This window comes from Tachyglossus aculeatus, chromosome 2, assembly GCF_015852505.1.
Source record: "Tachyglossus aculeatus isolate mTacAcu1 chromosome 2, mTacAcu1.pri, whole genome shotgun sequence".
NCBI lineage: Eukaryota > Metazoa > Chordata > Mammalia > Monotremata > Tachyglossidae > Tachyglossus > Tachyglossus aculeatus.
The window spans coordinates 113,117,195-113,127,999 of NC_052067.1; the positions used below are offsets into that span (position 1 = coordinate 113,117,195).

Genomic DNA, 10,805 nt, shown 5'->3' on the forward strand with positions numbered 1-10,805 from the left:
TGAAGTATGGACTGGAGTGGGGAGAGGCAGGAGACAGGGAGGTCATAAAGGAGGCTGATGCAGTAATCCAGGCAGGATAGGATGAGTGATTGTATTAACGTGGTAGCAGTATGGTTCAAGAAGAAAGAGTAGATTTTAGTGATGTGAAAGTGGGACCCAGTGATGGATTTAAATCATTCATTCATTCAATCATATTTATTGAGCATTTACTGTGTGCACAGTACTAAGTGCTGAATGTCAATATACAGTGACATTCCCTGCCCACCATGAGCTCACAGTTAGGGAGTTAGGGAGACAGATATCAATACAAATAAATAAAATTACGGATATGTACATAAGTGTTTTGAGGCTGGGAGGGGTAAAGAGAAACAGAGATAAATAAAATTACAGATATGTACATAAAATTACAGATATGATTGAATATGTGGGTTGAATGAGAGGAAGGAGTCAAGGATAACACCAGAGTTACAGGCTTGTGATACAGGTCTACATGTATGCCAGACCACCACCACTCTCCCCACCTTCAGATCTCTATTAAGGTACTCCTGGAGGCCTTACCAATTAAGCTCTCTTTTCCCAGGCTCCCTCTCCTTCCTGGGTCATCTGTGTGCTTCGGTCTGTTACCTTTAGACATTTGATATTCTCACTCAACCTAACTGAACTTATGCACATGTCTTTAAATTACAAATTACAAATTATTTATTTATATTAATATCTGTCTCCCCCTCTAGACTAAGTGCAAATTCTGTTGTATTGTACTCTCCCTTAGTACAGTGCTCTTCACATAGTAAGTGCTCAATAAATGCCACTGATTGATTAACTGATTGATCCAGTTCTACCCTCTCTGAGCACTCAGCTTCCATGATGTTCTTCATTGTCTACAAAATCAAAGCAATTTTTACTGGGTATTTTAATAACATGACTATTGCATTTATTCATTTCCTTCTGAGTGTTTTGCTGTTTGTGTCATCATCATCATTGGATAAGAAGGAAAACTATTTAGATATCTTTCTATATGGCTGGATGTTGGTTGAAATCAATAGTTTCTGAACAAAGGCTACACTCAAAATACTTATTTAAGACCAAAGGATACTTTTAAGGATGTGAAATTGAAAAAATAAACTTTGGATGATATTAGGCCAGTAACATTTCTGCTGAAGTGAATGATAAGCATTACTAACCAGAATGATATATATAGTACAGTGTTCTGCCCATAGTAGAACAGTACTTTGCACATAGTAAGCGCTTAACAAATACCAACATTACTATTATAGTAAGTTTTCAATTAATACCACTCATAAATTGATTGACTAAATCTCAGGGCTCCAGATCATAATGCTCAATGAGCAGCAAAACAAGCTTAGTGTCACGCTATTGTCACATTCTAATGACACGAAATATATCCAGATATAAACAAACGTTTTTTCAATGCTATTGGAATGCTATTGCTTGGCTATTGCCAAGGCCTCCACTGTAAATCAAATATGAAACACGCAGGTGGCCCTGAGGAAACCGGTTGAAAAGTTGGATTAGTGGTAGTTTTAGATCCAGGACTCACAGACTAGACATATTATAGTTTCTCTATGGACTTTTGCCAAATCTTGAAGTCAAGCTGACAGTCCAGTCATTTTCCCAAATGACATATGATCCTTTACACTAGTAACTCAAACTTAACATGTGACACGTGCATTAATAATAACACTGATGGTCCTTGTTAAGTGTTTACTATGTATATAGCACTGATCTAAGCTCTAGGGTAGATAAAAGGAATCAGGTTGGACACAACCCCTTTCCCACATGGAGTTTACAGTCTTATTACCCATTTTACAGATGAGGTAACTGAGGCACAGATAAATTAAGTGACTTTCCCAAGGTCACACAGCAGACAAGTGGCAGAGCTAGGATTATAACTCAGGTCCTTCTGACTCCCAGGCTGTGCTTTATCCATTATGCCATGCTCCTTCCCATAGGCCCTGCATTGCTCTGCCCAAATCCACTACTCAACCAGTTTTTTTAATTAGATGACAACACTAACAACCTCTTCCCATATCCCAAGTGCATAATGTTGGTATTCTCCATGTCTCCTATATCTCTTTTAACTCACAATTTCAGTCTGTCAGCAAATCCAGTCCATTCTCCCTCTACAACATTACCAGAATCTACCTCTTTCTCTCCACCCAAATTGCCACTAATGAAGTTGCCTGCCTCCAGCCTCTTGCCCCTCCAGTCTATTTTTTTATTCTGCTATTCAGATCACTTTTCTAAAACTTCTTTCTGTGCATGTACCTCTCCTCACTCCTCAAATACCTCCAGTGGATCCTTGGTCCTCTCCATATCAAGCAGAATCTCCTAAGACACTCAATCACCTCTTTCCCATTTATTCTCACATCTTTCCCACTTCACACCAGAATGTATTCTTCATTCTTCCAATGTCTACCTAACAACTGTATCTTGTCACTGTCTCACAGCCAACCTCTTGTCTACACACTATGGTCACACCCTAATCCTCCCCCTTTCTCCCCTTCTTCAAGACCCTTCTGAAATCACACGACCGCCACAAGAATTTACCTGATTAATCACCCTTCTTCCCACATTTTCTTCTCCAAATGACATTTCGGTACTTCGCTATCCCCTAAATACTCAGGTTTTCATTCCCTTCCATTGTACTGACAGACAGAGCTTCATATTATCTTGCTTCTTCCTACCAGTAACTTTTTAATGTCTGACTTGCCCACTAGTTGCAAGCTTCCTGAGGACAGAAATCATATCAAACTAATTCTAAGAACTTAGTACAATGATCAGTACCGCCTCAGCAAGCAATAAATGCTACTTCTTGATTACATTATCTACCTCTATCTCCTTAGGAAGCAGAATGTGAAAATATATGGAAAGCAGCAAGGTCTAGTGGAAAGAAAACAAGTCTAGTATTAAGAGGACCCAAGTTCTAATCCTGACATTGCCAGTTGCTTGCTGTGTGACCTGGGACAAGACACTTATTGATACATTATCACCCCACCCATGGAAATTAGCATGTGATTGTGTTTAAAGGAAATTTTACTAAAAATGTTTTCCTCTTTATTCCATTTTTTTATATTTTCCTTGGAATGTGTAGGTTGGTGTGTACTTTAATTTTATCTGGCATATCCTTCCTCTCAGTTCTGTGTCTTGTCAGGGTCTGAGAGGGGTGTCATTCAGCCATGGTCAGAGTCAGGATCTGAGTCTAACAGTTCTAACACCTCTGGGGAATAATAATAATAATAATAATAATAGCATTTATTAAGCGCTTACTATGTGCAAAGCGCTGTTCTAAGTGCTGGGAAGGTTACAAGATGATCAGGTTGTCCCACTTGGAATGGTCCTAGAAGGAGACAGCTATCTCACTCTAACCAGGATGTGCAGGATGAGATATAAGGCAGGGAACAAATAGCATGGATCTATACTGCCATCAGCTAACTTCCACCTTAGGTAGAGTTTCAGCTGAAAAAGAATGTGTATTTGGCCTCAGGCTAATTTTAATAATGGGACAGTGAGGATGGTCTGGAAGGTGGGGCACATGAGAGTTGAAGAAAATCTCTACAGCATGAAAGTTATCCTCCCAGTCCTGTGCACAGCATAGATGTGTGAGGGAGAACAGTGAAATTTGGGGCTCAGAATTATAGGTAAAGAAATGAATCGAGTTTACAAAGTGAATTTATAACACACACACACACACACAATTAACATTTTTTTTTGTCCTGTTGTGGTTGTTTAGCCACAACTGGAGCTGTTGGGGTTTTTTTTGTTTTTTTTTTGCTTTTACATCCTTTTGCTCAAAAAGAACACCTCTTTCTTGATTGCAATGGTCCGTGCTGATCTGTGTTAAGTAGGGCTGCATAGGCAATTCTTCTGCTTTTTTCTTGAGTACACTGAACAATCTCGTATATGTAAAGTCTGTCCTAGTGTTCTAGTAGAAGTTGTAATAATATTTATTAAGTGCTTATTGTGTTCAGAGCACTGTACTAAGTTCTAGGAGAGAATACATAGTCAGGACTACACTCCGTTAATCAAACAATCAATCAGTGGTATTTACTGAGTGTTTACTGTGCTCTTAATACAGTAGAGAACACTCAAAACAGTGTAGAGCACTGTACTAAGAGCCTGGGAGAGTACAATACTACAGAGTTAGCAGGCATGTTTCCTGCTCACAATGAGATTAGTCTAGAGGAGGAAACAGACACTAAGAAGTGATTTGTAATACATAATTTAAGAATAAGCTCATTAGCAATTATTTTTTTCTAGTACAAAGGCACTCTCATACGTGTTTGTATATATGAATGCAATAAGTGAAAGATATGACTATGAGAGCAAATACCCCTATGAGATTTGTATTTTGTCCTATCTATTTTTCCCCCCAGGAATTCATTCTCAATATTGATTTGGAACATTATATAAAATTTTAGTTACATGTAGACATGAAGTTTCAATTTTTCAAAAAGAAAACATAAAACACAATTGACAAGCAGAGAAATTGATTAAAAGGTGACATTTCATCTTCTCCCTGGTGGTGGTAAGGGAATATCTTTATTCTTTGGCAGCATAGGAATCTTTGAAGCTACATTTTAACAGGCATGGAACTCTCCATCACTGTAGCAAGGTAAAATAGGTCAGGACTGCATGGGTCCAAACTCAAAGAAACCAATTTTCTAAATAGTTTCCCTTCTTAGAGAACAGGCTAAGGAAAAACTAGCTTTCTGTAAAAGTTGAAATAGGCTGTAATAGAGTTAGGGAAAGAATGGAACGGGAAGGCATAGTTTGTAAAGTGAGGAACTATTTTTTTTAACAAGGATCTCACTAGGTGCAACAGTTTGGCCGGAAGCCAAAGAGTGTCTTAACAACTGCCTCTGTATTGTGGAAATTATACACTTCTGACCAAGAGTCAGCTTATAAGAAAAAACTGATCCAAGCTGCCATAGCAGGGATCAATAGTCTATGTAGATCCACTTTCTTATCGCTATCACCTGTATAGGTGGTCAGAGATGCAATGCTTCTATCACCTAATGTTGGGAGCGAATGAGTTTAACAAGGGAGTGAGTATAGATGGAGAACAGAAGGGGACCAAGAACTGACCCTTGAGGAACCCCTACAGTAAGGGGATGGGAAGGGGAGGAGGAGCCCGCAAAGGAGACTCAGAATGAATGGCCAGAGAGATGAGGAGAACCAGGAGAGGATGGAGTCTGTGAAACCAAGGTTGGATAGCATGTTGAGGAGGAGGAGGTGGTCCACAGTGCCGAAGGCAGCTGAGAGTTCATGGAGGATTAGGATAGAGTAGAGCCATTGGATTTGGCAAGAAGGAGGTCATTGGTGACCTTTGAGAGGGCAGTTTCAGTGGAGTGTAGGGGACGTAAGCCAGATTGGAGGGGGTCTAGGAGAGAATTGGAGTTGAGGAATTCGAGGCAGCTAATGTAGACGACTCGTTCTAGGATTTTGGAAAGGAAGGGTAGGAGGGAGATAGGTTAATAACTAGAAGGGCAGTGGAGTCAGGAGAGGGTTTTTTTGGATGGGGGAGATGTGAGCCTGTTTGAAGGCAGAGGGGAAAGAGCCAGTGGCGAGTGAGCGGTTGAAGATGGAAGTTAAGGAGGGGAGGAGGGAAGGGGCGAGAATTTTCATAAGATGAGAGGGAATGGGGTCCAAAGCACAGGTGGAGGGGGTGGCACTTGAGAGGTGGGAGGAGATCTCATCTGAAGATACTGCTGGGAAGTATGGGAAAGTAGAGGAGAGGGTTGAGAGTGGGGGGGATGGAGAAGGGGGAGGGGTGACTTTGGGGAGCACAGACCTGAAAGTGTTAATTTTACTAATGAAGTAGGTGGTCAGATCGTTGGGGGTGAGGGATGGAGAAGGAGGAGGAACAGAGGTATGAATCAATACTATCAGACTGTTAATGCCTTATGGGAAGGGATGAACTCTACCAACTCCATTGTACTGTACTTTCCCATGCATTCAGTATAGCTCTCTGCACACAGTAAGTGCTCAATAAATACCATTGATGATGATGATAATGATTTTCATGGAGTCTTCCATTTGCTCTCTTCCAAATGCCAGTGTTGTGGTTTTTTGGCATTTTTTTTTATGGCATTAGATGTGGACTAGAAAGGCCACAGGTGTTTTTCTGCTCTGTTTGCAACACTGCTATCTCTCCTTTGCTGTCCAACCTCCCAGCACCTGCAGACACCTTGTAAATGATAAAGAGTCCTTGCCCATAGGTGAACAAAGAGTTGAAAAGGCAGAATTTTTTTTGTGGGTGTGCTTTCCCTTGTAGGCTCAAATATATTTTGGTTCCAGCCTCACTGTTGTGGTCTCGCTGGTTTCTTTCCCTTCACCTCCTACCACTGTCCACATCTCCAGCTCTGTGGAATTGTATTACCAAAGAGAGGGGAGAAGTAACACTGAAGATAAGGAAAATCAGCAATTGCTTGATGGCTAAATTTAGAAGAAAAGTAGAACAAACCTGGTGTCATAGAAGTTTCTATATCAGGGGCTGGATGAAAGGAAAAGGAAAAATAAATCAAACATGGTTGCTATGCCTGCAGAATGTCAGAGAGAATGGATCAGCAGGAATGCTGACTCTGTGCTGGTCAGGTGCCATCATTAATGTCCCAAACAGCCACACCTTGAGTTTGACAGGAGGCATGAGGCTTCCCCTTTTTCCAGGTAATAATAATAATAATGATAATGGCATTTGTTAAGCACTTACTATGTGCAAAGCACTGTTCTAAGCGCTGGAGCACTGTTCTAAGCACTGGGTAACCCTAGTAAGTATAGATAATAATCATGATTAGTCCTTTAGAAACAGGTGAATTTAGGTACTTATAAAGGAACATTACAAGGTTTCATAGTGTTTAATCACAATCATATTTTGAGAATTGCATTTTGTGCTTTGCACTCAGTATATGCTCAATAAATACCACTGAATTGAACACAATTTTTAAATGTGCTATTTACTTTTTAAACCAAGTCAATTTCTGTTTCTGATTTACTTATATTCTATCTAAATTGTTAAATGGCACCTGACATTAAAGGAGTGTTTTTAAACTTTCTGAAAAAGTACATTTGAGATAAAGAAAAGAACAAATGTCTTGTTGGGAGGGGATTGGGGCAGGGTCTGATAAAAGTAGAGTGGTTCATCCATCCATCAATGAACCAGGCTAAGAGCAAGTAAATCAAATTTAACGCAATTGGAAATGTAATCCATCATATTAACAGATTAGTACCATCCTTTTCCAGCATGTTTCTATGTAATCAGCATAACATTGGTAAGTGTGGGGAAGATTAATGAAAGTTTCATGGATCAGCAAAGTGTTTAAATGGTATCCCATTGACCAGTGTACCAGAATGCATATTAACTCCTTAGGAACTTGAAAAGAAATGCTAGTCATTAAAATCATAAACATTAAAATTTGCTTCCAATTCTTTAAAATTCTACAGTTGATATATTATAGTCCTCTGATTTTATTATATTGTTCTGTATCATGGGCCTCATCATTTAAAAGATTGTAACAGAGATGAAGCTGTGCTAAGTAGCACTTGAAAAATAATGAATAGAAATTTCCACTTAAGTGTACTGCATACCAATGTTAACAAAGTGATGTGTGGGAAATGATTTAGGAATAGAATTATGTGGCACATCCCAAGCACTAAGTAGAGTGCTCTGCACAGATTAGGCACTCAACAAATACGATTGATTGATTGATTGATTCTGGGAAATTTATTTAGGTATTTAGAAAACATCCATTGAATGCAATGCATTGTGATAACCATTAGGGAAAATAGAGCAGATGAACAAGATATAGCATGCTCTCGGAAGTTATACTTCCAAGAGAATAGTTACATGGGGAGACTGACTTCTCTGGGTCTATCTAGAATAGGAGATTTTAGAAGTAATACTTTATAAATAAACTGCACAGGTATGTCACAATTTTACTGTACTCAGTTTAATATATTATTTTCCCTGAAGTTAGAAGTTTTGAGTCTTTAAATATTTCTTGCAGTTTCCTGACTGGCTCTAGTCCCCCTTATCATGGAATCGATACTCATTGTTTGCCACTGAAAAATAAATGGAACATGCTTTTTATTAATACCTGGTATTCTTAATTTAATTGGCGAGCTAATTTTTAACCTATTTACTTTCATCTCTTGTAATTTGGTATAGATTGGTTAAAAATTCTAAATGATAAAAATAAAAGCACTAACCAATAAGGCTTTCAAAGGAAACACAGAAAAATCCGTAGAAGAAATGCCCTTGACTATCTAAAATTGAGTAATGAAGCAAACTACGAAAATGTTGTGAAAAGAAATAAGGTTTCTTCCATAAAGTTAGATATGCTGAAGCTCTTGACCTCTTATATTACTGCTTTTCATAAGTGGAAAAATGTTTTAATTTCCTTCCTCATTGGATACCTGCCCCTGTGTCCTATTAACATATTAAAATATAGCAATATATCTTTTTGTTCCTCCAGGAGCACTTATTTTGAAAATATTCTGATATTACTGAAAGAGAAAGGTCTGAAGAAAGATGTCAGTGTGGCTCTTAATTGTTCATGTCTGTCAGAGCAAAACGGAACAACACCAACAAAAAATAGATGACCCTTTATCCTAAATCCTCACTCTTGTGCTTTTAGGTACTCCAAGAGGGTGACTTTTACACCTCCAGAATAACCTCACAGGCAGACATAAATAACGCTCTATGTGTCAAAGATTTGATTAGAGATATGACAGTCGTTGTGTAGGGGTGTTATTTTCTACTTTCTTTGGGCTGTCTTTCCATCTAAATCCAAAACATCTGATAACATTTAAATGTCAAAGAAAAATAGAAAATAATCATTTTATATCATGATTTTTTTTAGTTCTAGGCTGCAATCAGGTCTTTTACCAGAACTTTCCAGATTCTTTTCCAAAATACAACAGTGTTGTGTGTTTATCCCAAAATGCATATTCTGGATTTACTTTAGTTTCATATTTTGTTTTAAAACTATAATTTAAAGCAATTTTTAATGTTTTGATTTACCATTTAACATAGATTGAAATTTGAAGATAGCACTACCACCTATTAAGTTTTCTCAGAATTAAAAAAAAATAATAATTGTTTCTCAACAATTCCTCAGCTAAAACTCTGCTATATTTTCAGAAAATCCACAGACCTCTATCCTTTACTATCCTTTGATTCAGTAAATCTATTGACATTTTTTCCAATGACAGTTAAGTAGCTAAAATGAAAATCTTTTGGAGGAGAATTTGTGAACAGTATGCACCATTATCTATGAAAGCATAAAAAAGATGTTAAGCCTTTTAAAAATAAAATGATTTTAATAACAGAGAAGTAGCCAAACATTCTTGAGAGAATAGGGTATGTAAATTTGTGTGCATTTATATGTTTTTAGAATGCCTTAAAATGATTTAGAATGCCTTGCAGTGTTGTGGTGAAGAACACCAGGGTAATGTTTTGAACTACATTTGATAAGTTGGTTATTTTAACATAGAACATAGCCTGTGAATGAAAAATACTATTCAAGCAGAGGGAAAAAAACCATCATCACAAAAATAGGAAGTGTTTTATATGTTTTTCCCTCCATCAACTTTAATTTTTTCTCTCTCTCATCTCTCTCTCTCTTTCCCTTTCTCTCTGTGTCCTGTAAGCTGGGGAAAAGTTTTATTTGTATTTTTAGAGCTTACTTGCCAGATGGTTTTATTTGAACTCTTTCTTCTCTAACACTGCCAGTCACCAAATTTACTATTTTAGGATTGCAATTTATATTTATAGCAGGACAAAAGAAGAATGAGAAAATATGTGAGTTGTGGAGAAGGGAGACAAAAGTCAACTAAAAGGATATAGATGGTCATTTGAAATACAGATCTATAATGCCCATCGAGTATCACAAAAATCCTAGCATTTGAGCCAGGATGACATTTTATCTTTTTGCCAATCTCACTGAAGGAAAGGCATCTGACAATATACCTTAGCATTTTTTTTTCACAGTTTGTCTTTCCAGCCTAGATTTTGGAAGGAAGCTCTATTTTATTCTCATCACATCTGTTTTTTAAGCCTGATTTGTCTGTCAGTATCTCAAGATGCGACACTACTAGGATTCATAGTGATGCAAAAGCTAATACGAATCTATAGCTAAGGGGCATGTGCTCCATTCAGACAATTCAGTATCCAATTTCTAGAAACTGAAGACAAACACATGAAACATTTTGACCATGCCTAAGCATTCATTCATTCATTCAATTGTATTTATTGAGTGCTTACTTTGTGCAGAGCACTGCACTAAGTGCTTGGGGAATTACAATATAGCAATAGAGACAATCCCTGCCCACAACAAGTTCACAGTCTAGAGTGGGGGTGACAGACACCAACACAAGTAAGCAGAAAAATATTGAACACTTCACAGATTTGCATGTCATCCTTGTGCAGAGGCCATGTTAATCTTCTCTGTATCTTCCAAATTTTAGTATATGTGCTGCCAAAGCACATCTGTTTAGTCTAGCTATACTATACTAGCACTATCTGTTTGGAGATAGAATAATAGCTAGAAGAGGCTGTGGGATATCCTAAGTGCTTTTTTGGTTATGGTGATTTAGGAGTTTGAAAGTAGAAAGGGAAGAGCCAGATGGGAAGAGGTTGAGAAGCAGCATGAGCTAGTGGAAAGAGCATGGTCCTAGGAATCAGAGGCCCTGTGTTCTTATCCCAGCTCTGCCATTTTCCTGCTTACCTGCTATGTGACCTTGGGCAAGCCACTTAATTTATCTGAGCATCAGTTACCTCATCTGGA

The 10,805-nt window shown here is 38.0% G+C and overlaps 1 non-coding gene across 1 annotated transcript; it reads right to left on the reverse strand.

Moving 5' to 3' along the window:
* Positions 1-10,402: 10,402 nt before the first annotated feature.
* LOC119924544 lies at positions 10,403-10,505 on the reverse strand. Its single transcript, XR_005449252.1, has one exon. It is a non-coding gene; the product is annotated as a U6 spliceosomal RNA (small nuclear RNA).
* Positions 10,506-10,805: the final 300 nt, after the last annotated feature.